General features: G+C 39.6%; 1 long non-coding RNA gene across 1 annotated transcript in view; it reads left to right on the top strand.

The window, feature by feature from the left end:
• LOC133242085 (uncharacterized) overlaps positions 1-8,183 on the top strand; it is an 83,607-nt gene extending 75,424 nt beyond the window's left edge. Inside the window, exon 3 of the long non-coding RNA XR_009734761.1 lies at positions 7,610-8,183. This is a non-coding gene — a long non-coding RNA (uncharacterized LOC133242085). The remainder of the gene's footprint in view (positions 1-7,609) is intronic.
• The last annotated feature ends 5,480 nt before the right edge of the window (positions 8,184-13,663 follow it).

Below are 13,663 nucleotides of genomic sequence, written 5' to 3'. Positions count from 1 at the left end.
TTGGTGCCTAGAACACTAAAGAGGCACAGTTATTAAACTGCTTTAGAATGGAAAGTTAACATTTGTGAACTCAAAACCTGGCTCATAGAGCACCACTTGCCCATTTCACTGGTTAGTATTAGATTTAAGACTAGAACTCAGGCCCCTGACCCCCAATTCAGTGCTTTTAAATTCCCAGTGCCTCGCACATGTATGTAGGGGTTGGCATGATTCACGACATCTGGAGCCAATTGTTTTTGTCCTTTTATGAGCCTTAATAGGTATGTTTTCCATGGAAATGGTTAATGACATTTTAAATAGTTACTTCAGAACTCATAAGATTTGATAATCATTCCTGTATTTGATGATACACCCCCAGTGTTTTTGAAGAATAATGACTGCAGAAGAGAAGTGAGCATTTTCTCTTTACAGCAGTGTAGCTCATAATTAATTGATCATCATCTCCTATTAGTGAGATATCTTTGATCCTGCTAATTGAAAATGAGACTGTTTTCCTAAGCACAGAATAAAAGCAATATTAAACTGTTTAGTCTTTGTCTGCTTAAGGGCCAAACATTAGTTAAGTGAGTTTATAGGAATAATTAATCAAAAATTTAAACAACTGATTTTTTTTTTTGAGTGATTTGCTTGCCACACTTGTTGAGGAACTCTGTTACTTAACAGTTGGCTTTCTCAATATCAGACAAGTAATTTTCATAATGTTGAGGGAGCAGAAAGGAAAGGGATCCAGAAGATAGATAGAATACATCATCATGATCATAACATAAGCATGCTGCCTGCACATAACTATTAGTACTTAGAAGTCCTGTGAAGTATAATTTTTATTCATACTTTATAGATAAGGACATCAGGGCTGCAAGATGTTACAAAATTCATCTAATGTAAATGGTATAACCAAGATATAAATGCATACTTTTAGATTCTAAATCATATCTGGGTCCAGCATTCTTTTTGCTACATCTTTTGGCCTCATAATCTGATTAATGTCAAAAGAAAATATGAGCAGTACTAAAATATGAACAGGTGAGGAAGGAAAGGCACAGAATCAGTATAACTTGCCATCACTGCTCTGGATAGGATTCTCCAGCACTGATGTTGGAAAGACAGTGTAACTTGTAGAGTTGAGAAATTGGTAAAATGTTCCAGTTGAATAGTTATTGTTTCAAACTTTACAAATTTCCTATAAGAGTGTGTACAACTATGGGTACTTAAGTAGATAGTTTTAGAAACAGAGAATTCATGTATTGCTCAAATTATTCTTTTCTTCCCTCAGTGTTCCATGTCTTTATCCTGCTTAGCAGCAGCCAAAGGTATTGAGCACAATTTGTTACGATGTCATAGAGACATGATCTACTGTGTAAAGGATGCTTCTAGAACTCATCTTTTTATAAATTTATAGTCTAGACATCAACTTAGAAGCAACAGAATGAAAATGCCTAAATTAAGGGTCAGCAAACTTTTTCTGTAAAGGGGCAGATAGTAAATATTTTAGGCTTTGTGAGTCACATGGTCCTTTTAGCAGCTTCTTAGCTCAGCTGTTGTGAAACTATTCATAGGCAATGCAGAAACAGGCATGTCTATGTTTCACTAAAACTTTATTAATGGGCCCTGAAATTCAAATTCCATTTAATTTTCACACTTCTTGAAATATTATTCTTCTTTTAATTTTTTTCAATGATTGAAAAATTGTAAAAACCCACTCTTCACTAACAGGTCATACAAAACCTGGTAGCTGGCTGGGCTTGGCTGATGGGCTGCAGTTTGTAGACTGTCCTCATTGGTGCAGAAGGGGCTATGAGGGATTTGCACTCGAGGGAGAAGAGGTGGACTTGATGGGAAGATGGGAGGAGGATGTTAGGACACAAACATACCTGACTTCAGGTTTCAAGAAGACAGAGGGGACAGCTCTTCTTCAGAGTGGGCCTGTACCTCTTCCCCACCTCCGTAATGAGCAATGCCTGTGGCCTTGCTAAATTGTTGTTCTGAACAGATTCACTCAGAATGACTCATTGCCCTGAACAAAGCTGGGGAAGATTTTCTGTCCTTTATTCAAAAGCACTAATTGGCCCATCTGTGTCTCTTAAATTAAGATTTCCGGAGCTTAGGTCTTTAAGCCTCTTAACATGGTTTGCTTCTTACACCTTTTATCAGCGTAGAAGAATAGCTGCTTTTCTCATTTTTTCTTGTAAAATCCTGTTCCAAATGTACAAGTTACTTTATTCACATGATGTTTCATGGCTATTTCCGGGCCTCTGATCACAGAAGCACAAAAAGTTATAGAAAATTTAAGGCACCCTGTTAAATGTTGTGGGCAGTTTGACTAGACATAGATAATCTGGAGTTTCAGAGATGTGATTTGAATTTCTTTGCATCCCGCCCTGCTTCCCCTCCCCCCTTTTTATTGAGGAATGAATTATATATAGAAAAATTCATTTTTTTTGGTATACAGGTCTATGAAATTTGACAAATGCATGTACCCACTGTGACATATTATATCTGTTTTGTAACTACCATGACAAGCAAGATATAGAATATTCCCTAAAATTTCCTAGTGTGCCTTTGTAATTATCCTCTCCCCTAACTCCATCCTCTGATAACCACTGATCTGATCTCTCTGCCTTTCCCAGGATGTCATGTAAATGGAATCATATAGGATATAGCCTTTGGTCTGGCTTCTTTCATCTGGCACAGTGCATTTGAAATTCATCTATGTTGTTGCATGTATCAGTAATTTGTTCCATTTTCTGGCTAAGTAGATTTCATTATATATGTATACCAGTTTGTTTCTATATTCTCCAATGGAGGATATTTGAGTTATTTTTGATTTTCAGTTTGATCATTCTAATAGGTATATAATGGTATTTCATTGTGGTTTAAGTTGCATATTCAAGTGACTAACAATGTCACTTTTCATATGCTTATTTGCCACCCACACCCACGCATCTTCTTTGGTGAAGTGTCTGTTCAAATTCTTGGCCCATTTTTTAATTGAGTTGTTTGTTTTCTTGCTATTGATTTTTGAGAGTTTTTTTTTTAATACTCTGGGGACAAGTCTTTAATCAGATATATATTCTAGAAATATTTTCTCCCAATCTGTGGCTTTTAATTTTCTTAACAGTATCTTTTGCAAAGCAAAATAATTTAATTTTGATGAAGTTCAGTAGCCAGTAGCTAGAAGCACACATAATGCTCAAATCTATTCTCCAATAAAAGGAACCAGGATTCCTTACAGATATGACTGAATTCAGAACTAGGGCAGGGAAGATACAGGAAGAGCCAAAACATCTTGTGGTATCAGAAAATAGAAGTGCCGAAAAATCATGGAAATGTATTGAAAGGACAGGCGAGTCAACATGAAGGAACTCTTCATGACTAAGTCTGGGAAAATATGAGCAAGAAAAAAAATAATGATAGTAATGGATTATAACCTATAGAATGAGATGAATATCCATGAATTCATACTGATGTAAATAAATTGGGTAAAATAATAAATGGAAGCTGGATTTCCCTGGTAGTTCAGTAGTTCAGGAGGATTAAGAATCCTCCTGACAGTGCAGGGACATGGGTTTGATCCCTGGTCCAGAAAGATCCCACATGTCACAGGGCAACTAAGCCCGTGCACCACAACTTCTGAGCCTGTGCTCTAGAGCCCATGAACTGCAACTACTGAGCCCATATACTGCAACTACTGCAGTCTGCATGCCCTAGAGTCCATGCTCTGCAGTAAGAGAAGCCACTGCAATGAAAAGCCCACGCATCACATTGAAGAGTAGCCCCCTCGCCCCCCATCACCACAATTAGAGAAAAGCCTGCACAGCAACGAAGACCCAGTGCAGCCAAAAATAAAGAAATAAAAATTTTTTTAAAGTGAAAGAGGCAGGAAAGTTCTGTTTTTAATAAAGTTTCAATAACAAATATAGAAAGAATGATGTAAATAGAAAAATCACCATTTGTTGAAAGCTATGCTAATAATTGTTTTAGGCAAGAATTATTAATGGATGCTAAGATTAGTGGATGAAAGTTTGGGTAGAAATAAGATAGATATTTGCATAGTTTTAATGTATCTCCCCTAAATATTTAGTAGTTATAAAGGGAAAAATAGCTTTACAGTGGAGAGACCTGTGACACACCACCTTTACCAAGTTAACCTCATTGGTAATGTTGGTAATTAACATCATATGCCTGACACGATGCACTGAGAAAGGTATAGCATCACGTCTATGATTTTCTTGTCAAAAACGTGTAACCTGAATTTAACCATGAAGACCCATCATTCAAACTCAAATTATGAAATGTTAAATAATATAACTGACCAGTCCTTTCCAAAGGTGTCAAAATCACAAAAAACAAAGAAAGGTTGGCAAACCATCTCAGATTGGAGAAGACTAAGTAGTCATGACATCTAAACGTAATGCAGGATCTTGGCCCAGAAAAAGGATGTTAGTGGGACAACAGCAATATAATGATATCTAAAGAAATCTGTGGTTTGGTTAATAGTATTGTACCAATGTTAATCTCTGTTTTGACAAATGTACCATGGTTAAGTAAGGTGTAACATTAGCGGAGGGCTTCTCTGGTGACTCAGTGGTAAAGAATCTGCCTGCCAATGCAGGAGACGTGGGTTAAATCCCTGAGTTGGGAAGATCCTCTGGATAAGTGAATGGCAACCAGCTGCAGTATTCTTGCCTGGGAAATCCCTTGAACAGAGAAGCCTGGTGGGCTCAGTCCAGGGGGTCGCAAAAGTGTCCAACATAGTGACTAAACAACAATAACATTAGGGGAGCTGGATGAAAGGTATATAAGGGGTTTCTATTATGTTTGGAACTTTCTGTAAAACTATAATTATTTAAAAATTAAAATTAAAAAAAAACCACACAGTGGAAAAGTAAGCCAAAATCTTTAAAATAGCCACGCGTAAGGAAGAATCCAGGTAGAAGAGACAAGGATAGAAAGTGGGCTTTCTAATTTACTATGTTTTGCAGATTTGACTTTGGAATCATGTAAATATTTTACATAACTCTAAACAAAATTAACGGAGAAGGCAATGGCAACCCACTCCAGTACTCTTGCTTGGAAAATCCCATGGATGGAGGAGCCTGGTGGGCTGCAGTCCATGGGGTCGCAAAGAGTCGGACACGACTGAGCAACTTCACTTTCACTTTTCACTTTCATGCATTGGAGAGGGAAATGGCAACCCACTCCAGTGTTCTTGCCTGGAGAATCCCAGGGATGGGGAAGCCTGGTGGACTGCCATCTATGGGGCTGCACAGGGTCGGACATGACTGAAGTGACTTAGCAGCAGCAGCAAACAAAATTAAATTTAGAAGCATTTCCTAAAAATCAAAAACAAATGAAACAAATCTAAAGGTATATAGTAAGTTAGTGGCAAAAGCACAGAGAAAATGTCTTCCCTCCTGGTCCTGTGTTTATGCTTGCACTTCCAATGTAGGGGCTGCAGGTTCGACCCCTGGTCAGGGAATTAAGGTCCCACATACCATGTGGCATGACCAAATTAAAATAATAATAATAATAAAGTACAGGGAGAAGAAATATTTCAAATGACTTCAAACCACAGTAATTTGACTATAATGAGATAGACTCTATGGGCAAAGAAAAGCTGAAAAACTCGGTTGTAGCTCACGGGCCAGAGCTGGGTCATATAGCAAACCAGAGCTGCAAGGGAATATGGGAAAGCTTCTGACTTGCCACTCTCTGTAGTGTAACACAGCAAGGGAGAATGGGCTGGGGATGGCTTTGGGATAGCCAGTCGTCAGTATCAGCCATCACCGTCTACTGGGGCCACCACCTTTGTGTTTCCACTTAGCTTGGATTGGGCTACTAAAATCTTTTCCTAATAGCAGATACAATAATGATGGGCAACAGTGCCTCTGCCTCAAGTGTTCTGTCAACTTACTGAGGTTGGGGTTGCTGCCTTGACAGAGTTGAGCAGCAAATCTGGAACCACCTCTTCACTGGCCAATGGAAGAAATTCCAAGCTTGTTATCAATGGTACCTAGTCTCTCATCTCCAGGGTAACAGTGGAGCACTGCTTCCGTCACTTATTTTTATGCTGAAGAAAATGGTAACCATGCTTAAAGACTCTTGCATTTTGTAACAAAACTTGTGGATTTTCAGAGAAAGAGTAATGGAAACCTAAAGTCTGGAAAGATGCATGATGTGTAAATTCAGTCATCATTATGCAAATGGATATACACATAATAAATCCAGAGATGGCTGACTATATTTTAGAAATATTATAAGCCAATTATTTTGACAGCCTGCAGGAGGTAGATAAATTGTGAAATATATGTTACAGTATACAGAGTAGCTTGTTAACAAGATGTCTTTTGCTGGCAAATATTTTAGCAGAAAAACCATCCATCAGCACATTTCCAGCTTTGTTCTCCTCCTTTGACTTCACAGATATATTTAGTATCATGAAAAAAAAAGGAGGAAGCCTTGTGTGTTTTGGTAGAGGCTTATGGTAGTTTCATAAACCTTGTCTCATTTGATACTTAAAATAAGTCAGTGAAATGCTTGAACCATAGCTCATTTTCCCATTTTATAGATAAACAAGCTGAAGCTCTTGGGGTTTTCATGATTTGCTTAGGATCTGGTAGGAGGCAGATTTCAGACTGGAACTCTGATTAGCGTATTTTGCACCATAACACTTGCCCCATTCTTTCGCTCTCTTCACTGCAGATTGAGCTAGTTTGCAATACTCTGGCACCTTCAAATGAGTAACCGCAGGCACATAGGGACTGCAAGATTATTGGTGCCATGTCACTGGGCCAGGTATAATGCTAGAAATAGAAGATGCATTTTTAGTTAACACTTGGATGAAAAAAACATTAGGTGAACAACAACCAAATCTCCCAAAGCCTTTGCTGTTACTGTTGGCGTTTCACCAGGTGACTTTGGGGACAGCGTTTCTTATTCAAAAATGCATGTTAATGGAAAAGTGTCAGATCATCAGTGTATGAGAATGTCAGATTACTGATTTGTTGGGTGACATAAGACAAATCAGTTCTCCTGTCTGGGCCTCAGAGTGGATTATTTCTTGGCTTCTACATAGTTCCACTATTCTTTAATTTTTTTGCATGGGCTTGCAGTATAGAAGAGAACGTTCTAAACCAGAGGAATGTTAAGAGGTCAGCAGTGATGCCATAGATTTCTTTCTGGACATTTGGACCTATAGAGTTTAAGGACTAACAAGAAAATTCTCATCTCTTAGAAATTGCAAAGTACAGAAAAGATGAATTAGTGAAGATAATAGCCTTGCTAGGAATTTTAAATGATGCACTTAGTGCTTTCTCTGTTAGCCTCTCAGGAGTGTTTTGAGTGGTTTTAGGAGAGCAAAGAATGACATGGCAAAATCTGTTACCTAAGGACAAAGCTGGGTGTGGGTAGAACAATACTCTGGCAGACCTGGTAGCCTGATGGCAGTAGTTCTCAATTCTGGTCACATCTAAGAATCACTGGGGGGACTTTTTAATGTTTGTAATTGAGATTTAAAACAAACAAGTAAATAGACATACAGAGCAAAAATCTTAAGTGTATAACATAATGAATTTTTATATATGCATTCACTTGTATTATCATTACCCAGGTTAAGATCATTCCCAGAACCTCAGAAGAACACTCCTGAGGGTTACTACTCTTCTGTCCTGCATCATCTTGGGTGAGTCTAGCCTGTTTTTGAACTTACTGTAAATAGAATCATATAGTAGATACGCTTCTATCTGGCTTCTTTCACTTATTTCATCATGAGTGAGATTCATCCATGCTGTTATGTGTATCAGATGTTTACTCTTTTCCATTGCTGTGCAGTAGTAGAATCTACTACATTTTATTTGTCCATTCTACTATAAAGTTAGCCCTCTATATCCACAAGTTCCACATCCACAGAATTAGCTGACCACAGATCAAAAGTATTTTAAAATATTCCAGAAAGTTCCAAAAAGCAAAACTTGAGTTTGCTGTGTGCCATCAACTATTTGAAGAACGCTGAGCATCAGAGAATTGATGTTTTTGAACTGTGGAGTTGGAGAAGACTCTTGAGAGTCCCTTGGACTGCAAGGAGATCAAACCAGTCAATCCTAAGGGAAATCAATCCTGAATATTCATTGGAAGGACTGATGCTGAAGCTGAAGCTCCAATACTTTGGACACCTTATGTGAAAAGCTGACTCAGTCGAAAAGACCCAGATGCTGGGAAAGACTCAGGGCAGAATTTTCCACAGTTTATTGTGATCCACACAGTCAAAGCCTTTGGCATAGTCAATAAAGCAGAAATAGATGTTTTTCAGGAACTCTCTTGCTTTTTCAATGATTGAACGGATGTTGGCAATTTGCTCTCTGGTTCCTCTGCCTTTTTTAAATCCAGCTTGAACATCTGGAAGTTCATGGTTCACGTATTGCTGAAGCCTGGCTTGGAGAATTTTGAGCATTACTTTAGTAGCGTGTGAGATGAGTGTGGAAAATTCTCCAAGAGATGGGAATACCAGACCACCTGATCTGCCTCTTGAGAAATTTGTATGCAGGTCAGGAAGCAACAGTTAGAACTGGACATGGAACAACAGACTGGTTCCAAATAGGAAAAGGAGTTCGTCATGGCTGTATATTGTCATCCTGTTTATTTAACTTATATGCAGGGTACATCATGAGAAACGCTGGACTGGAAGAAGCACAAGCTGGAATCAAGATTGCCGGGAGAAATATCAATAACCTCAGATATGCAGATGACACCACCCTTATGGCAGAAAGTGAAGAGGAACTAAAAAGCCTCTTGATGAGAGTGGAAGTGGAGAGTGAAAAAGTTGGCTTAAAGCTCAACATTCAGAAAACGAAGATCATGGCATCCAGTCCCACCACTTCATGGGAAATAGATGGGGAAACAGTGTCAGACTTTATTTTTCTGGGCTCCAAAATCACTACAGATGGTGACTGCAGCCATGAAATTAAAAGACGCTTACTCCTTGGAAGGAAAGTTATGACCAACCTAGATAGCATATTCAAAAGCAGAGACATTACTTTGCCAACAAAGGTTCGTCTAGTCAAGGCTATGGTTTTTCCAGTAGTCATGTATGGATGTGAGAGTTGGACTGTGAAGAAGGCTGAGCGCCAAAGAATTGATGCTTTTGAACTGTGGTGTTGGAGAAGACTCTTGAGAGTCCCTTGGACTGCAAGGAGATCCAACCAGTCCATTCTGAAGGAGATCAGCCCTGGGATTTCTTTGGAAGGAATGATGCTAAAGCTGAAACTCCAGTACTTTGGCCACCTCATGCGAAGAGTTGACTCATTGGAAAAGACTCTGATGCTGGGAGGGATTGGGGGCAGGAGGAGAAGGGGACGACAGAGGATGAGATGGCTGGATGGCATCACTGACTCGATGGATGTGAGTCTGAGTGAACTCCGGGAGTGGGTGATGGACAGGGAGGCCTGGCATGCTGCGATTCATGGGGTCGCAAAGAGTCGGACACGACTGAGCGACTGATCTGATCTGATCTGATCTGAGATGAGTGCAATTGTGTGGTAGTTTGAGCATTCTTTGGCATTGCCTTTCTTTGGGATTGGAATGAAAACTGACCTTTTCCAGTCCTGTGGCCACTGCTGAGTTTTCCAAATTTGCTGGCATGTTGAGTGCAGCATTTCACAGCATCATCTTTCAGAATTTGAAATAGCTCAACACATTTACTGACTTACTTCTCCCCAAATCCCTGAACTCAGGAGCAGAAGGCATTGTCCTGTGCAAATGGGATTTTATGCATCAGGAAATATGAAGTGTGAGGATGGGGCAGAGAGCTCTTTCAGGCCTCCTGACAATATCTTCTCACATGAGCATGAGAATGCTGCAGAAATTCACCTCCTTTTAGTGTTTCTCTGCCTAATTATGCTAAAGAACTGTCATTCTCTTTTTTAATCTGTCAGTGTTTAGAACTGACTTTGCTTAAAAGAAATTTTACAAGCAACATGACCCATTTACTATGTTCATCTGAATTAATAAGAAAAGCTAATATTTATTTAGCAGTTACTATGGGCAAGGCACCTTGCTATATGTGCCGTGGATGAATTTTCTCTCAAAATAAGCCGGCGAGCTCAGGAGCTATTATCAAGCCCTTTTTACAGATGAGGAAAGTAGGGTTTAGAGAGCTTAAGTAACTTCCCCACGTTCATGTGGTGATACATTATGGATCTGGGATTCAAACCCTTGCATTGTTACATCAGAGATGGAACTCTTATTCACTAATTATGCTACCTCTTCTTAACTAGTCTGAGATTTTGAGAACTGTTTATGGTCTGCACTATAGACCTCTTGGAGTTACCCATCTCCTGGAAAGAAGATTCCAAATAATGGTGATGTGTTGAATAATGGAACAGCGTGGAATGCATGAAAAGCCAAACTTGGCCTTTGTTGTTGTTTGTTGTTCAGTCACTGAGTCACGTCCGACTTTTTGCAACCCCATGGACTGCAGGATGCCAGACTTCCCTGTCCTCCACTCTCCCAGAGTTTGCTCAAATGCATGTCCATTGAGTCGGTGATGCCATCCAACCATATCATCCTCTGTACATCTCCTTAAAAGAGTTGCTAGTCAGCCAGATAGTTTTTCAGGAGAGGAGAAAAAAGCCAAAGGAAGCAGATAAAGCAGTTGGAAAGTTATACAATTTTCCTTCTCATTCTCCATTCTGTGTAAATGATTTTATCCACAACTAGAACTAAAACTTTAAATGGGGACAACGCTAGAATTTTTATTCAGAATAGTTCTGAGCCATACCAACTGCTTATTTGATCCCTCTATTGAATGTCTCATAGGCACCTCAAATGTAACATTGTCCAAAATGGAATTTTTGACTCCCTCTCTTCTCCTCTCACAATTTGTTCCTCTTACAGTATTCTTCATTCAGTAAATGTCACCTCTGTCCACCATTACTTACGCCCCAAACTGGAATAACCTTTTTATTCCCCTTTGCCTTCTCTCACTTAATGTCATCACTCAGTCTTGTTGATTTCTGGCTCTAAAAGAATATATTCCAGCTGCCTGTGCTTGAGTCTTGGTTCTCCCACTGGGGACAAGTTTCTCAAACTCTCTATTCCTTAGTTTCTTCATCTGTTAAATGGTGCTAATAGTACCTATCAGATAGGTTGGTATAAAGAAAGTTAACAACTATGACTTTTTTTCTCTCTCTCTCTATCAGTCCTGGGTGTTCATTGGAAGGACTGATGCTGAGGCTGAAACTCCAGTACTTTGCTGAAACTCCAGTACTTTGGCCACCTCATGGGAAGAGTTGACTCATTGGAAAAGACTCTGATGCTGGGAGGGATTGGGGGCAGGAGGAGAAGGGGACGACAGAGGATGAGATGGCTGGATGGCATCACCGACTCGATGGACGGGAGTCTTAGTGAACTCCGGGAGTTGATGAGGGACAGGGAGGCCTGGTGTGCTGCGATTCATGGGATCGCAGAGAGTCGGACACGATTGAGCGACTGAACTGAACTGAACTGAACTGAAACCACACACTACTCCATGTCATGACTCTCTCTTCCCGATTTCTGTAACTACTTCCTGACTGGTCTTCCCACAACCGTTGGTGTCCTTCAGACCCATCATTTAAAGCAGTGGTTCTTAGCTGGGGCTTTCTTGCCACCATTTGCGGCTTCCCTAGGAATTTTTGTGAGTAAGATTTCCTTCATTTCATCCCTTGTACTGAAAGACAAACAGTATGGAAGGAGGCATCACCTTTTATTTCAGGTATTAAGTCTTTGAAAATCACTGACTTGTACTGAACTAACAGATTTCATCATCTCCAAGCGTACATCCCCCCTCACACACCCAATTTAACATCTGTGAAACTGAGATGTGTATTATGCCTGATAGTAGATCATGATTTAATGTTGTGTTTTTCTTTCTTAGTGGTATAGAAAATATTAATAGTTGTGTGTTTTAGAGTTAAGGACATCTTAGATTTGCTGAACTATAGCCACATAAGCACTGTGCTTAGAAAATGTTTTCTTGAGTCAGAAACAAAAGGGTTGATACCTGAAAGTGTTTAAGGATGAACTATAGGAATGGGATGCAGGTCCAGGGAGAAGCAATAGCATTTGCAGAATACCTGGAGTGGGAAGAGAATGGTCTATCCAAGAAACCACATGTGGTTTAGGGAGGCAGGAGTGTAAAAAGCAGAGAATAATGAACCACTCTAAATGGATGTAAGGGTTGCACAGAAATATTTATGCAAAGTGCTTGGGACTTATAGATGCTATAAATGATACTTTGCTTTTGTTTGTTTTGTGGACAAATGAATGAGAAAATTTATATTTCATTGGTTCTTTGACATTCACTTTTTCCCACTTGTTAACCCCTCTAAAATTGGGATGCATCTTATAGACTAGGGTGTTTCATTATTTAATTGGCAGCATTTCCTCCCATAAATGGAATCTTAGAAATGATGCCAGTTGATAAAACTGACACTTTGTCCCATTGTTCCTGAGTTATTAAGCTGAATTGCTTATCTCCCACATCTGATCTGTCTACTTGGAACTTTTTTTTTTTAATCTGATTTTCCAACTCCAGGCTTAGATTATGGGTTACATGGCCTGATCCCTTTTTGCCTAGACTCTTGATATCCATGGAGGTCCTGTGGGGCTAACCTGAATGACAGTGGGTTTCTTGAATCCTGTGTGAAAAGGAACAGATGGGCATTTGAAATAATGAAAGCTCATACTAGTATTTTCCAAGCTTTAAAATTTGTCCATCCAACCAATAGTTATTTGAGCACCTATTATCTACTAGACCAGGGGTTGGTAATCTATGTTCTGCAAGCCAAATCAAGACCAATGCCTGGTTTTGTAAATAAACTTTTATTGGAACTCAGTCATTCTCACTTGCTTCCTAGGTGGCTCAGTGGTAAAGAATCTGCCTGCCAGTGCAGGAGATGCAGGAGACGCAGGTTTGATCACTGAGTTGGGAAGCTCCCATGGAGGTGGAAATGGCAACCCACTCCAGTATTCTTGCCTGGAGAATACCATGGGCAGAGGACCCTGGCAGGCTACAGATCATGAGGTTGCAAAGAGTTGGACGTGACTGAATATGCACACATGCTCATGTATTTACATGTGGTGTATAGCTGCTTGGGGTTATGAACAGTAGAGTTGAGTAGCTGCAACAGAGATTGTATGACTTGCAAAACCAAAATATTTACTGTCTGGTTCTTTATGGGACCAGTTTATTCTCCTGGAGAATCAAGAGGAAGCCCTATCTTAAATGAACAATCAAAGAAAATATACAATATCATAATAAAAATTTTTCATTTTATATTGAAAAGCACACATATAACCCAGGAAAACACGGACCTTGTATATCTACGAATGTATGTATGACATGAGTTTGAGCAAGCTCCAGGAGTTGGTGATGGACAGGAAAGCCTGGCGTGCTACAGTCCATGGGGTCACAAAGAGTTGACATGACTGAGCGACTGAACTGAACTGATGACTAGTATGGTGCTTGGCATAGAGTGGCTGCTTGCAATAGATTCAAGATGGCTTCTTTTAACATATAGATGACTCAGTAGGCACATGACAGGATGCTCAGCATCACTGATTATTAGAGAAATGCAAATCAAAACTACAATGAGGTACCACCTCACATTAGTCCTATTGGCCATCA

The sequence above is a fragment of the Bos javanicus genome, chromosome X (assembly GCF_032452875.1).
Source record: "Bos javanicus breed banteng chromosome X, ARS-OSU_banteng_1.0, whole genome shotgun sequence".
NCBI classification, from domain to species: domain Eukaryota; kingdom Metazoa; phylum Chordata; class Mammalia; order Artiodactyla; family Bovidae; genus Bos; species Bos javanicus.
The sequence above is the reverse complement of the archived record's forward strand: the minus strand, read 5'-3'. Positions and strand labels throughout refer to the sequence as shown.